The sequence below is a fragment of the Gymnogyps californianus genome, chromosome 1 (assembly GCF_018139145.2).
Source record: "Gymnogyps californianus isolate 813 chromosome 1, ASM1813914v2, whole genome shotgun sequence".
Taxonomy (NCBI): domain Eukaryota; kingdom Metazoa; phylum Chordata; class Aves; order Accipitriformes; family Cathartidae; genus Gymnogyps; species Gymnogyps californianus.
In genome coordinates, this window is record NC_059471.1 from 166,539,096 (window position 1) to 166,554,736 (window position 15,641).

Genomic DNA, 15,641 nt, shown 5'->3' on the forward strand with positions numbered 1-15,641 from the left:
TTCAAATTTTATTCAGAAGACGTCGATGGTTAACTTTAAGCTGGGAGACTTTCTGGTGGATCAAACATCGCCTCTTTGCATTTTGTGGGACTACTCACACTTAGCTAGTTTAGACCTTTTTGCCAGTCACTTCTCAGTTCCTTCTGTTCCTTGGAACATCCCTGTGGTCAGGTAGCTGAGATGTGACCACTTGTGTAAGTGGTGGTGCTTGCTGGAGTCAGACCTTCCTTAACTGCTGCTCTTTACCTCAGAGCTGGTTTTGCCTCAGCTTCCTGCACAGACCTCTCCTTGGGCTGTCTTCTCTTGGAACAGGACTTCTGCTATCTCCATAACATCTCTTGCAAATTTTTGGCATTGCTAAGCACTTTCAGAATACCGGAGCCAGGCTCACAACAAGTTGTGTAGACATTTTGTTGTGTTCTTCACTTTGTCCATGAAAGCAAAAGCAGATCTGGCTGGGAGTTCTGGACCTGCTGGAGATATGGGGAAAGCCTACGGTGTGACAGACTCTTGAAGCACCATTTGCAATAGCTCACTACATTGCTAAGGGTGTTTTTATCAGAAAGCAGCTAGTTTAGTAACGAGAGTCCTTGGTCATGCTTCAACTCACTGCTCTGCTTCTGCACACCCACTCCCGTTTTGGGACAGCTACTTCTGACTGCGTCAGCCATCTTGTACATTCTCCACACCTTCTTCCAACCAGGGCAACCCTGAACCTAAAGTGCCAATCAATATGCCGGCTCATGCTCTTGCACAACCTCCTCCCACTCCCCATTTGGCAGGAAGAGCAAGTGTATCTACTAAAAATACCTATTATGACCTAAGCTGGTGATGGTGTTTCTTAAACAACCCTAAAGAAGTGTTAACCAACTCTCCTGCTCTAGTGAAAACAATGACCACCTTTGTTTTCTCAGTGAAGCCTATATGCACTTCTGAAGCCAGACTTTCAAAGACATCCTTGTGTATTCCAACCAAGAAGATGACTTATCTGAAGCTGTCTAAAAAGGGGAGCAAGAAGAGACATTGAGGTATGAGTCAGCATGGCAAAAGTGCTGTTTTGAAGTGGATGGACTATTATAAAGCTACAATGACTCGCAGTTACAGAGCCAATGCATTCCCTGTTGATTTGTCCCAGAGACATGTAAGTGCAAAGCAGAGCAGCTACTAGGAACTAGTATCACTGTTCCAAAGTCTGTGACACATCTGCCTTCTCCTCAGGATCTGCATACAGCTATTCCATGTGTTCAGTCCTAACAATCTTGTGCCATGGTTTCCTCATCTTTGCACCAGCTTTGTGTTCAGCAGCCAATAGAAACCTACTCCCTGGAGCAACAGCCATCTGCAAGAGGCCCTTTATAACCATAAGCAGTAGGGCTGGGATCTAGTGCATCATGGTTACTGGAAGCTAGTTACCTCCCCTTCAGCTTGCTTAGCTGAAGCTCAGCTTGCAACTTGTCCAGTTGAGTTTTGAATATCATCACGGATGGGAGATTCCACAACCTCTTTGCCACAACAGGTTGTCCACCCTCACTGTGCAGAATTTTCCCCGCCCTTATATCCACTTGGAATTTGCCATGTTGCAACCTGATCAGTTGTCTTTTGTCATTTTACTGTGCACCTCCAAGAAGAGTCGGGCTCCATCTTTATTCCCTCCCACTGGGTAGCTGAAGACAACAATTCGATCATCCTGTAGCCGCCTCTTCTTCAGGCTGAACGAACTCAGCTCTCTCAGTGTCTCCTTGTTTGTCATGTGCTCCAGCTCCCTGTTCTTTTGGTGACCCTCCATTGGACTCATTCTAGTTTGTCGATATCTTTCTTGTGTCGCAGTGCCCCAGACTGTGCACAGTACTCCACAGGCAGTCTCACAAGTGCCAGATGGGGGTGGGGGGCAGCAATCACTTCCCTTGGTCTGCTGGCTGTGCTGTTACTAATGCAGCCCAGTATATGGTTAGCTTTCATTGCTATGAGACCAATTGCTCACTCAAATCCATCCTTGTTGTTCACTGGGTCCCCTGGGACCTTTTCTGCAAAGGTGCTGTTTACGCAGTCAGCTCCTTGCTGTTGTAGGGGTTTATTATATCCAAAAAGTGCAGGACTTTACATTTGCCTTCATTGAATTGGAAGACATTTGTGTTGGCCCATTTCTCCAGCCTTTCAAAGTCCCGCTGAATGACAGCCCTGCCCTTGAGTGTATCAGTCGCTCCCCTCAATTTGATGTCATCCACCTGTGTCACCTGCTGATACTTACTTGCCTTGACAAGGAACATATATTGTTATTGGCATGTTGAGGTTCAGCACAGCTGATATCATCCTTGGCAGTGTGATCTGGGATGTATCCACGCTATGGCAGCTGCTCGTACTTCTCCTGCCATGTAGAACTACCCATGCTTCTAGCACTATGGTTGCCCAGGTGCGACGCTGAGACCATGGTTTCTTTTTGCAGATCTGAGATGCAAACTGTGAAGTGCAGCAGTGCTGCCTTGGAGGCACTGTCTGGTCCCCCAGGCAGAAGGCTGGGCTGCACAAAATATCCTCACAGTGCAGCTGCGCTGGCATCCCAGAGTCCGTAAGCAGTGGATTTGACACAGTGCAATGCAGGATACCAGCAACACACTCATGGGTAACACTGGTACAAAGTCAAGGTACTATCTCTAATTTGAGGTAGCCACTTAAAATTTGGCCATGTAACAGCGTCTTGAACTAGATCAAGCCTCTTACACCAGGGCGTCTCTCAGTATAAACTGCGTGTTGAACCATACTCTGAAAATGATCCCTTCTATTAAATATGTTAAGCTTTCTTTTTCACATAACCAACTGTACTGATGACCATATTTTATACAAATAGGAAGCTATTTGATATTGTGATTACTTTGCATTTTCTTGAGGTAGCTTTTGGTTAGCTTAAAATATATTCATACTTAACAACACATCTGCTTCAGATTAGTCAAGGTGAGTACTGAGTGACACCTGCTTGGTGTCACCTCCAAAGCACTACAGCCTTCTGGAGAACTGCCCTGATACAGAAGAGTTATCTTCTGGGTTTTTGAAACCAGAGTCCATGAAGGAAGGTAGGAAAAGCAAACCAATTCTCATTGGGTTTAGATTTGTTGTACAGAGGTCTGTAACCCCATTAGAAAAATGTTAGGGGTCCAAACTGAGGAAAATTTAAAAAGCTACAGAAGTGTTTTTACTTCTTCTGCAGTTTATGGAGTGATCTGGAAAGTGTCAGCCGGGGGAATATGCTAAGCGTAGGACAAAATGTTGTTAGAGCAGCTCCTTGCACCAGCAGTTCCCTCCTAGCTGTAGTTGCCACAATGATCTGGGTGGCCTGAAAGAAATGAGGACAGTCCTCAGAACCAGCAGTTGCTGACAGGTAAGTTTTGTGAGCAGTAAGTCAGGCCCTCATCTCCTTGCCAGACTATAAAACGGCACAAGTCATTTCAGCCCAATGACTGTAATTTTACATTCAGTGGGGGGCAAAAAAAGAGCCTTCTATAGCTGCAGAAATTAATGCTTCTAAATCAATGTAAAAACACAAACCCTAGATGAGAAGTGAAACCCTTCACTGGTGTGGTCTTTAGGATGCCCCAGTCCAGAAGAGCTGCTGCAAATTGAATAAGTTTGATTCTGATTGCTCTTCATAGCTTTTTTGTACACTCTTGTTGGTGCCTATTCACACATACCCAACACTCCCATCTGCTCTTTGTGTTCTATTTTCCATTTAATTTTTGTCTGTACTCTCACCCTGTGAAGGTCGCAGCACAGGATTTAATGAGCTTTTCAGTAAGAATGTATGAGTTATCAAATGGCGTGTTAAGTTACAGGACTTCTTTCTGTATAGTTTTTGGCCTCACGCAATTTCTGTCCAGTGTAATGGATTTGTTGTGCAGTCTGTATGACTTAGTGATCTCTTTCTGTGCTAATGTATTTTGATCAAGCTAAAACAAAGTTTTAGAAGTTATCAGAAAAATCAATTTACATCACTTAAGTGAATGAGTGATCAGACATCTCGTGTAAAATCAACAGCTGAAGAACTGAAGAAATTCAAGGTAAAGGGGACTGTGACATTGTATGTCAGTGCCTGGTGGATTAGTGGGAGAAGGGACTTAAGGGTCTTTCCCCTATTAGCATGCCTAGTATAGTTTATACAGTACTAAATGCAGCCACACAGCTGGGCAGCTTCCTCTCCGTGTCGCGTCATGTGAACTGTCTAACAAAGGGAGCCTTTTAAAAACTTGTTGGAGGAATCTCAGGGCTTGAAAATTTATGTCCTAAGAATTGTGAAATAAAATAGACAAGAAGTGCCCACGCAGAACGGCGTTTTCTGTCTAGGTAAAAAGCACTCTGAAAGAAAAGTTGAATAGTTGAATCTAGCCATTTCTATTCCTATAGCTTGGTTTAAATCCAATGGATACTCCCAATAAGAATAAACTCCTTCTCAGAGGGAATCTGCATTCTGATCACTTTTCCTCTCAAAAGGGATTGCCAAGCAAATGTACTGAAGAGATACCATAAAAAACGGGAAAATTCAAACCAGGAAAAGTGGAGGCTGGCTGATTTTAATGAATAATTTCAGATTTAGAATAGCAAAAACTGAGAGATGTCCTGCTTAGAAATGAGAGAATAGGACTCGGTAATTAAAAAGAAGATTGATCAAGTTTGTATGCAGAATACACCTCCTTTGGTGTATGAGATGTATTGTTTCGGAGTAATCTCAAAAGTGTGTTTATGCAGCAAAACCTTTAGAGACATGCCAGGACACTCCAAAACCTGAATAGATTGTGTACTAATGTAAGTATTCCTGTGTAATGCAGTTCTGGATACTAGAATATACCTACCATATGAATACAAGATTAGTCATACTTTCTAGCTGTGATGAAAGACTTCAGTGGAACGAAACAATTTCACCATTGGTCTGACTTGGTCCGAAATACAGCATTTCTTAGAATCTTGAAATTGTCAATAATTTGCTTCAAAATAGACTAATCATGTGGTGCCTAAGAAGGAAAATTCTAGAGACAAATGTGAAAAAAATCAAATACTGCCATATACAGCTATAATATAACTATCAGGTCTGACTCTTGCATCGTATTAGTTGTAGGAGTAAACAACTGTCATTCAAAAAAAAAGGAATCATGAACCTAATAAAGCAAAATGAAGTGTAGAGACAGGAAAAACATGGGATAGCAAAACCCACAGAAAGTAATACAGGAAAAAGTACCATAGACTGAAGTTAGGTATCCAAAACAATGATGTCTTTAGATAGAGGCATCACACAAGGAAATTAATTATACTCTAAAGAGCATGGGGAGATATTTAAAGGTATTGGTTTTAAAAAACTATAAATGAAGGAATATGCAATGAATTTAACTTTATCTTAGAAAGTTGATCATCACAAACTTCTTTTATGCATTCCGATGCTCACTCAATATAGACATCATGGACAAGTGCCGGCCAAGTAATTACGATGGGAAAACTGGACATCAAAACCAAAGATGAGCATAGGGAGGAGGTGCTATTAAAACCAAAACCTCTGTGCTTGCCTAAGGTATGAAATTAGAAATACACAAACAATCCTGCAGAAGACCTGAAAAAAAATTATATGCTCCCACTTCAGAACTCACTAATGCCCCAGACCTTGAACAGTGCTTGCTGTTCTCTCGGTTTGACAGATTGTACTGCTGTAGCACTGAAAAATCAGTGGGTAGAAAAAAAGACACTGTGCTGAGCCAAGAATGAATAGAAGTCAGTTTAGTTTTTATCTAGTAGTTAACACAAGGGAAACTGACCTCACCTTGAAAACACTATCAGAACATGTCATGGGAGTATAAAAGGAAATTTATGTACGTTTTGCTGCTTTTGTGAAGGTTTTGAGAAGTTTCAGCATGACAGACAGATATGCATCATTGAAAAATGTACTAACGACTCACAAAATCCAGAGGTTAGAAAACATTGTAGCTGAGAGAGAAAGCAGCATTGTGAGCAAATATTGACACATCATAGTGCATCATCAAGGTACATTTTGTCTGTGAAAGCATTTGGTATTAAGTAGAAAGCATAACAAATGACAGTTTGGAATCTTCTAAATGGCATCTGAGTTAATGGAGCTTATATGAACAATATAATGTTTGTTAGCAATCTTTCTCTAAGAGTTCGATTAGTGAAGACCTTCAGAGCTTGATGAATGTTTTCGGAAAAAATGATAAATGTTAAAAAACCAAAAGTGCTAAGAATAGTCTCAGCAAAAGACAAAGTTGACAACTCATTTATTTTAACAGCCAAGTACTAGATCAAAGCTACCACCACTCTAGCGATTTGTTGTAGTGCTGGCTTCACTGTGCGTTCCTGGTCCTCCAGTTGCCACCATTTACTACTTCATTGTGTTGTGCATGGGGAACAGCTCCCTTTCTAGACAAAACTATGGCTTGATGGGGTAATAGTTTCCTCCCTTCTCCTTTCCTTAAGATACAAGGGCCGCATGGCATGGAAACCACATTGTTCTTTTCCTTACTCAGGGGTGTACTCCAGTGATTGCAGTAATCCTGTGCACAGGGAAACGAGAACTCCGAAGTGGTCCTCATGACTAACAAAAACCAGTGAGGCTCAATTCTCATTTCAGTAGTTGGTTTGTATCCTTGCCATGTGTTGTACTATTACTCCTACTTCTGGCTTCTCCACTCTGCAGTCTTTCTGTCTTCCTTTTCACTATTCTTCCTCCTCCCCTCCTCTTTTTTTGTTTTATTCTTTCTCCTTAAAAGAAAAACAGGATGCCCCATGTCTTGTCCAAGTCATGGGAGTACAAAAGAGCAAGCTGAAGGCTGGAGGAAACTGCTGGTTCTGTTTAGCTGTGCCAGGAGAAGATCCTGGAATTGGCTTCTTTTGCTTCTGACACAATTTTCAGTGGGTGGATGAGCAATAGAAGGGAAGTGGATAGGTTTTTAGATTTAGCAGATGGAAGAAGGAAGATGGTATAAAATAAAACATTAAAAAGCCCTTATAGAAATTAATTGCCATTTCCAATGTTATTCATGACAGAGAAAAGCAAATGTGCACATTCACCAAAGATCGTTCAAGATGTGACGGATGGTTAACCATCTTGCTCAATTGTAAAAGCCTGACAGATAAAAAAAGATGCAGAAATGAATCGCAGTGCACTTTAAATTTGAAACAAGAGATGAATATTTAAAGTCAGTTGAATAGCCAAAACCACAAATGAGAAACTGTTGAGAATGATGTGCTTAGAGCACAGCTGCTTGAAGTAAGAGCTTAACACTACTGTGTATCTGCAATACATTGCCTGACAATCACCAAATTACTCTTAATTCTAGTAAAATCAAAGAAAAAGAAGCAAGAGAAAAAAAAGTCAGATGCATTGCTAGGTAGAGTCAGATTCAGAGAACACAGGACATTCTACAGCTTTCTTACAGCTGATAAAGATGGGAGATGATGATCTGCAATCACTGGTTTGGAGATATCAGTTTAAAGAGATGAGAAAAAGGCTGAGGAATTGGTGTGGGCTAAAATGTGAAGGGAGGCATTGTCAAGGTGACAATAAACAAAATTAGGGGTTATTAAAGTGCAGTGCAATGCAAAATAAAGCATCTATTCCTGGGAAAAAAACATAAGCAAGTTTTTCTTTTTTTTCTTTTACATTAGTGTTCCTCATTATGTGTGATTGGAATGTGGAGATTTTTACTTCAAAAGGCACAAACACTGTGCTTCAGAACAATAATCTTTATTTCTTTGCTGTCTGCTATTTTGCAGGATAATGACCTTTGCTTAAGTTTTTTTTGCAAAAGAACTAGAATTTCAAGTTTGCAATTGCATTGGCTCCCTCTGGTGGCATTCTGAAATGCTCTACTTTATAGTCCAGTAAAATTACTGATTCAAAATTAGTTTGATAGCAGAAATTTGAGATTACTATTTCATGTAATTTTTATATTAAAAATAGGAGAAACAAATAATCATATCCTAAATCCAATTCAGCTTACACAAAATCAGCTCGTAAAATGAAATTCTAGCGATCTGGGTCAAAATGGCTGGAGAAAACATCATTCATTTCCCCTCCCTCACATTCTCTTAACTGAATTCATGGATAGCATTTTGCTGGTATGTGTTTGGAAAGGAGAGGAGTTACAGCAATGTCTTAACTATGGGACTGGCCTGTTTCACTTGGCAGCAAAAATCAATCAGTCCCTTACAGAAAGTTTTAATAGGAGAATTTCCATTTTGAAATTAAAGCGCTTGGCAGCTGTTGCCACTTGCATCCTGAGAGTTCTTGCCAGAGCTGAACCAGATGTGCAGTTAATGCCTGTTTTTGTCCATTTGTTATTAATAATGAATATAGAAAAGAGAGGAAAGAAAGGATAAAGAGGAGCAGGAAATGGAGCAGTGGTTAGATCATTTCTCCTGTTTATGCATGTGGGAAGGACCCACATTTTGGGGATTTTGCAAAAGATGAAACTAACCCTTTCGCCCAGAGCTGGGTAACTCCGCAGTTGCCCATTCTCAGTGTAGCAAAACTGACCGAGGGGAAGAAAATGATTAAAGTTGCATCATCGCTGCATCCCAGTCTCCTATCTCGGCAGTGTAAGTCCTCTTTACCGAGCATGGTAGGTTTCCCAAATGCATGAATGCTCCTGTCCCTTCTTTTACTTAATAATAACAGAGTTCAAAGACTATTGTCTGGAACCAGAGAGAGTATTTTTTTGGTCAATTTGACTCTGCTGTATGAACATTCTTGGGCTGATACACTGATAAACTTTAAATTATAGCACTTTAGAAACTATGAAAAGAAGAAGACAGGAAAAAGTCAAGTTTTTCTGTAGATTAACTGCTCATACTGAAGAAATTGTGTAGGCTTTTCTGTTTAAATAGCTGAGGGGGCCACAATCTTTTCTGACATAGTTTAAGAAAAGTAAAAAGGGAAATGCTAGAGATATTTTTTAGAACCATTGTTTTCTAAATGGCATGAAGACTAAGCTTTTTGAAAAGACTTCAGTGCTAAATACCAATAATATTTTGCACTTCAGACAAAATTCAGCTGAAGACATCAAATTTTTGCCCAGTCCGACATGGGCAAAATCCTGATCCTGCAAAGTCTTCTGCTTAAGCAAAAGAATTTAAACAAACTTATTAGATAACTTTTTAATGAACTTACTGGTCTACCGAGTCTGAAATTTCAGCTTTTCAGAATTATTTCAGACAGGTTATTTCAGGTTCTCAAAAAACCCACAACCAACAGTACTATGAGTAAGAGCTGTACATCTGTGAATAGTGTATATATATTTGTCTACCACAGAATGAGGAATTTTCTGTGATTCACTTACTAGTATATTTAAGCATAATAGCTTGGCATTCTTAAGGCCTATTTACATAATTCTGCACACCTGCAAGTTCTTGGAACATTTCTTTAACCCATAAGACACACACCGTCAGATAAGCAATATATTGTGTGTGTCAGCATGTTATTCTAAAATATTTAATATGAACTTCAGTATTATTAAATCTTGTTTCTTCATATAAGGAAGTCCTGTATTATTCAGCAAGTTCTTTACCTGACATTTCCACAATGTGTGTTTGTTTTACATCTACAAAACCCACTAGTTTTGGACAATACCTTTTTGTTTTTAAAATCAATCGAACCAGTAATAAGTTACCAATTTTTAAATAAAGCTAGCTTCTGAGCCAAGAAAGAATATAAGGAATTTCAGCAGTGTTTAAAAGGCAAAAATGGTTGAAACTGTGCATTAAGAATGGAAAGTCATTCATAACTCTGCATCATATGATTAAAAGCTAAGCTTGACTATTTATAGCTAAGCACTGTCAAGAGCAATACGTGCTGATGAGAGAACCTGGCTGTTAGTACATTCCTAGATTAGGTGCATGTTAATGAGGCCTGTAGAGTTCAAGAAAAGGGATGAAGAGTGAAGATAGTATTTGGAAGCTGGAAAACATGTTTAAATTGCTTAGATGATACACAAAATTGTAAAATTGGAGGCAAAAGGAGCTAAAGTAGGTAAAATTTTCACTTTCTAACTATTTGTAAAGCAACTCTTCTTCCTGTAGAGACTTCAAAATGTAGACTCATAGTGCTTTAAAAATTTACTTCTAACAAATAATTATATTAGGGTTTTTTTAATAGTAGTTAATTACTACTAATAAATAACCCCCCCATTAAATAAATAATGATTAATACATTTAGAGTGTATATTTTCCTGAAGGCATTTTTTAAAAAAAAGGAGAGAAAGCAAACACTTTGCAGAGGGGCTCCGTTCCAATACAATGCTGAAACCAAGCGTTTCAGTTTTGCTTCTGTCTTAATCTGGGTTATATTAAGGATAATTTCAGGATAATTGGCAAGCACCAAGGCATTCGACTCCTAGAGGTGTGTCAATCCTTAAACCTGGGTACGGAATCACTTTTACAGTGCCCATCATCTGGTACAATTCCCTAGAAGATTTCAAAGTTGGTGGGATGCAGCTTTGTGAGACTATTTAGATCAGTCAGGGAAACTGATGAAAAGATGTATACTTGGAGCAGAAGATATATCAGAAGATAGATCGATGGATTAATCGATCAGTCTTCTGGTCATCACTTTTATTCAGAAAAAAATCCTTAGTATGCACGGGACAGAGTTCCTAAAGTCTGACCGTCCCTGTAGAATAACATTGTATTTTCATAGGATGAAAGATTAAAATACCAAAATGATACAGGTTTTTTAGGTAAATGAATCGTGGTTATCCTGTTACATCATGCATTCTTATCATATGCTACCTGCCGTAACAGCAGAGTGTAGCAATCTGTTTGCCCAATATTTGGAAGTGAAAGAACAACTGTACTCAAAAATGGGCACTACAGGGCCAATTAATAATATCCCTGTTCTCTTAACTAGAGACATGCTTGTGTGTAAAGTTTAGATCTAGATCTGAGTTTGCCTATGATTCAGGGAGGGACAGAAGAGCATTGCAGTTCTGCAGACCGGATGCAGAACTTCAGCTGAGATATTTGGGAGAAGAATGTTGTGGATAGATACGTATCTCAGATTCGAATACCTTTGTGTTTCAGGATGCATTCAGAATTTGGGTGTTGCCTTGTGCTAGTTCCATATTTAAACTTCCTCTGTGGTAAAACAATTACTTAGTTTGAGATTTTGGTGAGTGAAATAAAGAGAATTCATGGCTTTTGAAAAGACAAGGTAGTGAAAGCTATGTTTATAGAGAGGAAAATATGCACAGAACTCATGGAAAGAGGATATGAAATTTGGAAGGCTGCGACTACAGTTTCTGCAGCCCATAAACCACAACACTTCCTTCATGTGTTCAAATGGTACAGCCAAGAGACGGTCATTGTGCAGTGTGCTCTCTCCCTTTGCCAGGTCACTTTCTGAAAGGGAAAACAGCATGAAGTTACACATCAGGAACAGCAGTTTCATGGCTAGTCCTAAATGGTTGGATATGGTACAAAGAAGGGATGGGGGTGGCTGATGGTATCAGGGCAGTCCAACAACAGCAGGTGTGCCATGCACATTGTCAACAATTTACTGGTCAGAGATCTCAGCAGCTTGGCAGGTTCTTGTGCCTGCATTCATCTTCTCACTCTGTGTGCACATAATGGCGATGCCCAAATTGCGATCACTTATCTCCTAGCTCCTAACTGCAATACTTAATGAGAATACTGTGAACACTCCCTCCATATTGTCCTGGTTTCGGCTGGGACAGAGTTAACTTTCTTTTTAGTAGCTGGTACAGTGCTGTGTTTTGGATTTAGTGTGAGAATGATGTTGATAACACTCTGATGTTTTAGTTGTTGCTAAGTAGCGCTTATCTTAAGCCAAGGACTTTTCAGTCTCCTGTGCTCTGCCAGCAAGCAGGTGTGCAAGAAGCTGGGAGGGAGCATAGCCAGGGCAGCTGACCTGAACTAGCCAAAGGGGTATTCCATACCATGGAACGTCATGCCCAGTATATAAACAGGGGGGAGCTGGCCGGGAGGTGTGGATCGTGGCTTGGGAACTAACTGGGCATCGGTCAGCGGGTGGTGAGCAATTGCATTGTGCATCACTGGTTTTTGCCTTCCCCCCCTCCCCTTCCTTTTTTTTGTTGCATTCCTTTTCATTACTATTATTATTATATTTCATTATTACTATTGTTAGTATTATATTTTACTTTAGTTATTAAACTGTTCTTATCTCAACCCATGAGTTTTACTTTTTTTTTTCCTTTGCTTTCCTCCTCCTCACCCCACTGGGAGGGGGAGGGGGAAACAGCTGCGTGGTGCTGAGTTGCTGACTGGGGTTAAACCACGACACCTATATAGTCAGTTGTACTGGTTTTGGCTGGGATAGAGTTAATTTTCTTCATAGTAGCTGGTATGGGGCTATGTTTTGGATTTGTGCTAAAAACAGTGTTGATAATACAGGGATGTTTTCGTTATTGCTGAGCAGTGCTTACACAGAGTCAAGGCCTTTTCTGCTGCTCACACCACCCCACCATTGAGGAGGCTGGGGGTGCGCAAGAAGTTGGGAGGGGACACAGCTGGCACAGCTGACCTCAGCTGACCAAAAGGGTATCCCATACCATATGACATTGTGCTCAGCAATATAAAAGCTGGGGGAAGAAGAAGGAAGGGGGGAAGTTCAGAGTGATGGTGTTTGTCTTCCCAAGTAACCGTTATGCGTGATGGAGCCCTGCTTTCCTGGAGATGGCTGAGCACCTGCCTGCCGATGGGAAGTGGTGAATGAATTCCTTGTTTTGCTTTGCTTGCGTGCGTGGCTTTTGCTTTACCTATTAAACTCTCTTTATCTCAACCCACGAGTTTTCTCACTTTTACCCTTCAAATTCTCTCCCCCATGCCACTGTGGGGGAGCGAGTGAGAGGCTGTGTGGTGCTTAGTTGCTGGCTGGGGTTAAACCACGACACAATAGAGAGACAGAGACAGCATTTCAGTGTTAGGCTAGCAGAGTGTTATTCTGGGCTGCCTTCAGTGTCCAAAGTCAGGTGGGATAAAGGTAAGCTTGTTTGACTAGGAAATTGTTATTCCTGCTTTTTTCGTATCCCCCTCCTTGTCCCAAGAAGTTAGTTCCTGAAGTTTTTCATTATTTCAGCAACACAGAAATATTATCTACCTTGACACATTTTTTTCTTTCATTAAGTTGGTCTACAGGAGGATGGCCATACACAAAAGCTTTAATTTCTATTCTTGGTATATTATTTCTAAAGAGATGGTTACACTGGGAATGAAGATTGTTTTATATTGAAATGTGTTTCATTAGGTAATGTAATTGATAGGCTTGGTGCTACCACAAGGCAACTCCCAAGAAAAGGGAATATTTTAACTTAATATACTATGTATAAACACCTTCCAAGCCTGTATGGTAATTGCTCATCATTATGTCTGAAGCAATGGTCTTTTGGCAGAAACTTAATGACTGTTATTCCATTGGGCAAGCTAAGGCTCTGGTGTTCACTTACTGAGTTATTGTCTTAATTCTTTGTGTCTGGATGATCACAGAGAATATTATTAATAATAGATTGGAAATGAAGGATAAGAGAGTCTATTCATCAAAGACCTTATCCAAAGGACACGCGAACTCAGCTTGCTGGACTCGTTGTCATTTGTACAGCAGATGCCTAATAGCAGCCGCTGAAGAGTCACTGAACTGTATTGTTCTCAGAAAGATGTATGCGTCTTACCATCTGTGCAAATTATAAAAATAAATTTATAGAGTACAAATACATTTTCATAGATGAGACTGCTTTCAAGCAACTAAAGATGTGATATGGCTTAATTTCATTACATGACTATCTATTCCTTGCTTTCTAAATGTAGATAAACTGGAATAGAGAAAAGGTTCGTAGCAGAAGGTAACATGAAAAGAAAGACTCTAAAAGGTCTTGGAAGTATTTGTATTATGAAGAGTTCTTCTATCATGCATCTAGCTATGGTTCCTAGATTTTTCTGAAGGGGAGAGATTTTTCATTGTCTTTTAAAGTGCCTTAAAATAGTTGACCTTTTATATACCCACTATTTGCTTTTCTACAGCCTGCAATGGGAGAGGATTTTTTTCTGTTCTGCAAACAGCATCAGTTTTCTCCTAGACATAGCCATTTATGACGAACTCACAGGAGGAGTACATCTTAGAGGAGGAGGGGTTTGGAGAAGGCACGGGAAAGTCAGACAGCTGGCATGCTGCAAGAGTACCCCATTTACAACATTTCTTTAAGTAGTCCTATAAACCATTTCTCATCTTCCTTGAGACCCAATGTGTTAAGCTCCATGTTGGTGTGGGATGGGATACAGAAGGTGGCATGTGATGGAGAGCTCAGGGATGTAAACACATGACATGAGGCATGTGCTGGGTGTATTGGTCATTTTACAGAGGAAGAGATGAGGTGCTGCATTTGCCAGTGTTTGTCAGGGCCTAATTTCAATGCAGGGACAAGGAAGATAAGAGCTACAATGCAATATTGTTGCATCTTTTCCTTTCCAGGACCCCAGGCCTGAAATACAGCTCATAACAGAGATCAGCAAGGAACTGCATTTACCTACGTGAGTGCAGAAGGTGAGAGAGGTTGTAGCACTGTATTGACAGTGAAATTCAGGCACTAAGGTAAGATCTACGAAATAAGCAAACCTCACACTAATATTTAACAGTTCTACAGTTCAGTTTTAAGAGCCTTTAGTTTTAAGGGTTCCTCATGTTATTAGCTTGCACAGAGTGCATCAACCCCTGGGACAGAACTCAGTCTTGTGAAGCCAGCAGCAAGAAGGAGAACAGTAAAGCAGTATTTGCTAACAGCAGAGCAGAGCAGTGTGGTGGGACTCAAATCACCAGCAGTGTTGGTTTTACAACAACATGTGGAATGAGCAGCAGTTGACTTTGTATTTGGAGATGGCCATGGAGAATTAAGATGAGAAGATGACAGTAAATATATTTTACTGCCATTCATGGTATTTGCAGTGGCTGAGAACACATATGCTTCCATTGAACCTGAAACTTCCATCAAATGTGAAATTTGTATCCGAAGACTTGATGTGCAGAAGAACAGGAACGCTATCATTCAATCAGCCGGATTGTGGATTCCATGGAAAAGCCATCCTTGCAATACAGATCAGCAGCTGTATTTGACTGGATATAGATATATAGATGAGATAATTTAGATAAGAAGCCGTATTTGAGTGGATATTGTCCTTGCTCCACAAGGGCAGGTGGCTTTCTGGGGCCGGGGTGCTGGGGGCTCCCCGTGGGGGTTGGGGATGTGGCAGGGCAGGGCTTGGCAGCCTGGGCCTGTCCCACTGCCCCAGCCAGGAGCAGGGCAGCCAGGGGGGCACTGGAGCAGCCCCAGCCTCGGGCACTGGGCACCTCTGTGGGGATGGGCCGAGGCCGCACTGGGATGTCAGCCAACAGATGTGGGTCAGGATCAGTCCTGGTGAGGAGCTCTGGGGTCAGACACAGCCCTGGGATGGCCGACCAGGTCCTCTCCGTGGGGCTGTCTGGGGGCCCCTCCCCACAGGCACCAGCAGGAAGGAGCTGTGCTGGCTCTGTCTTGGCCCCAAACCCTGCTGCCAGATCCCCAGACGAGGGGAGGATGCACTCAGGACCCTTAGAAACATATTCAATAAAGGCACTACAAAACAAGTGA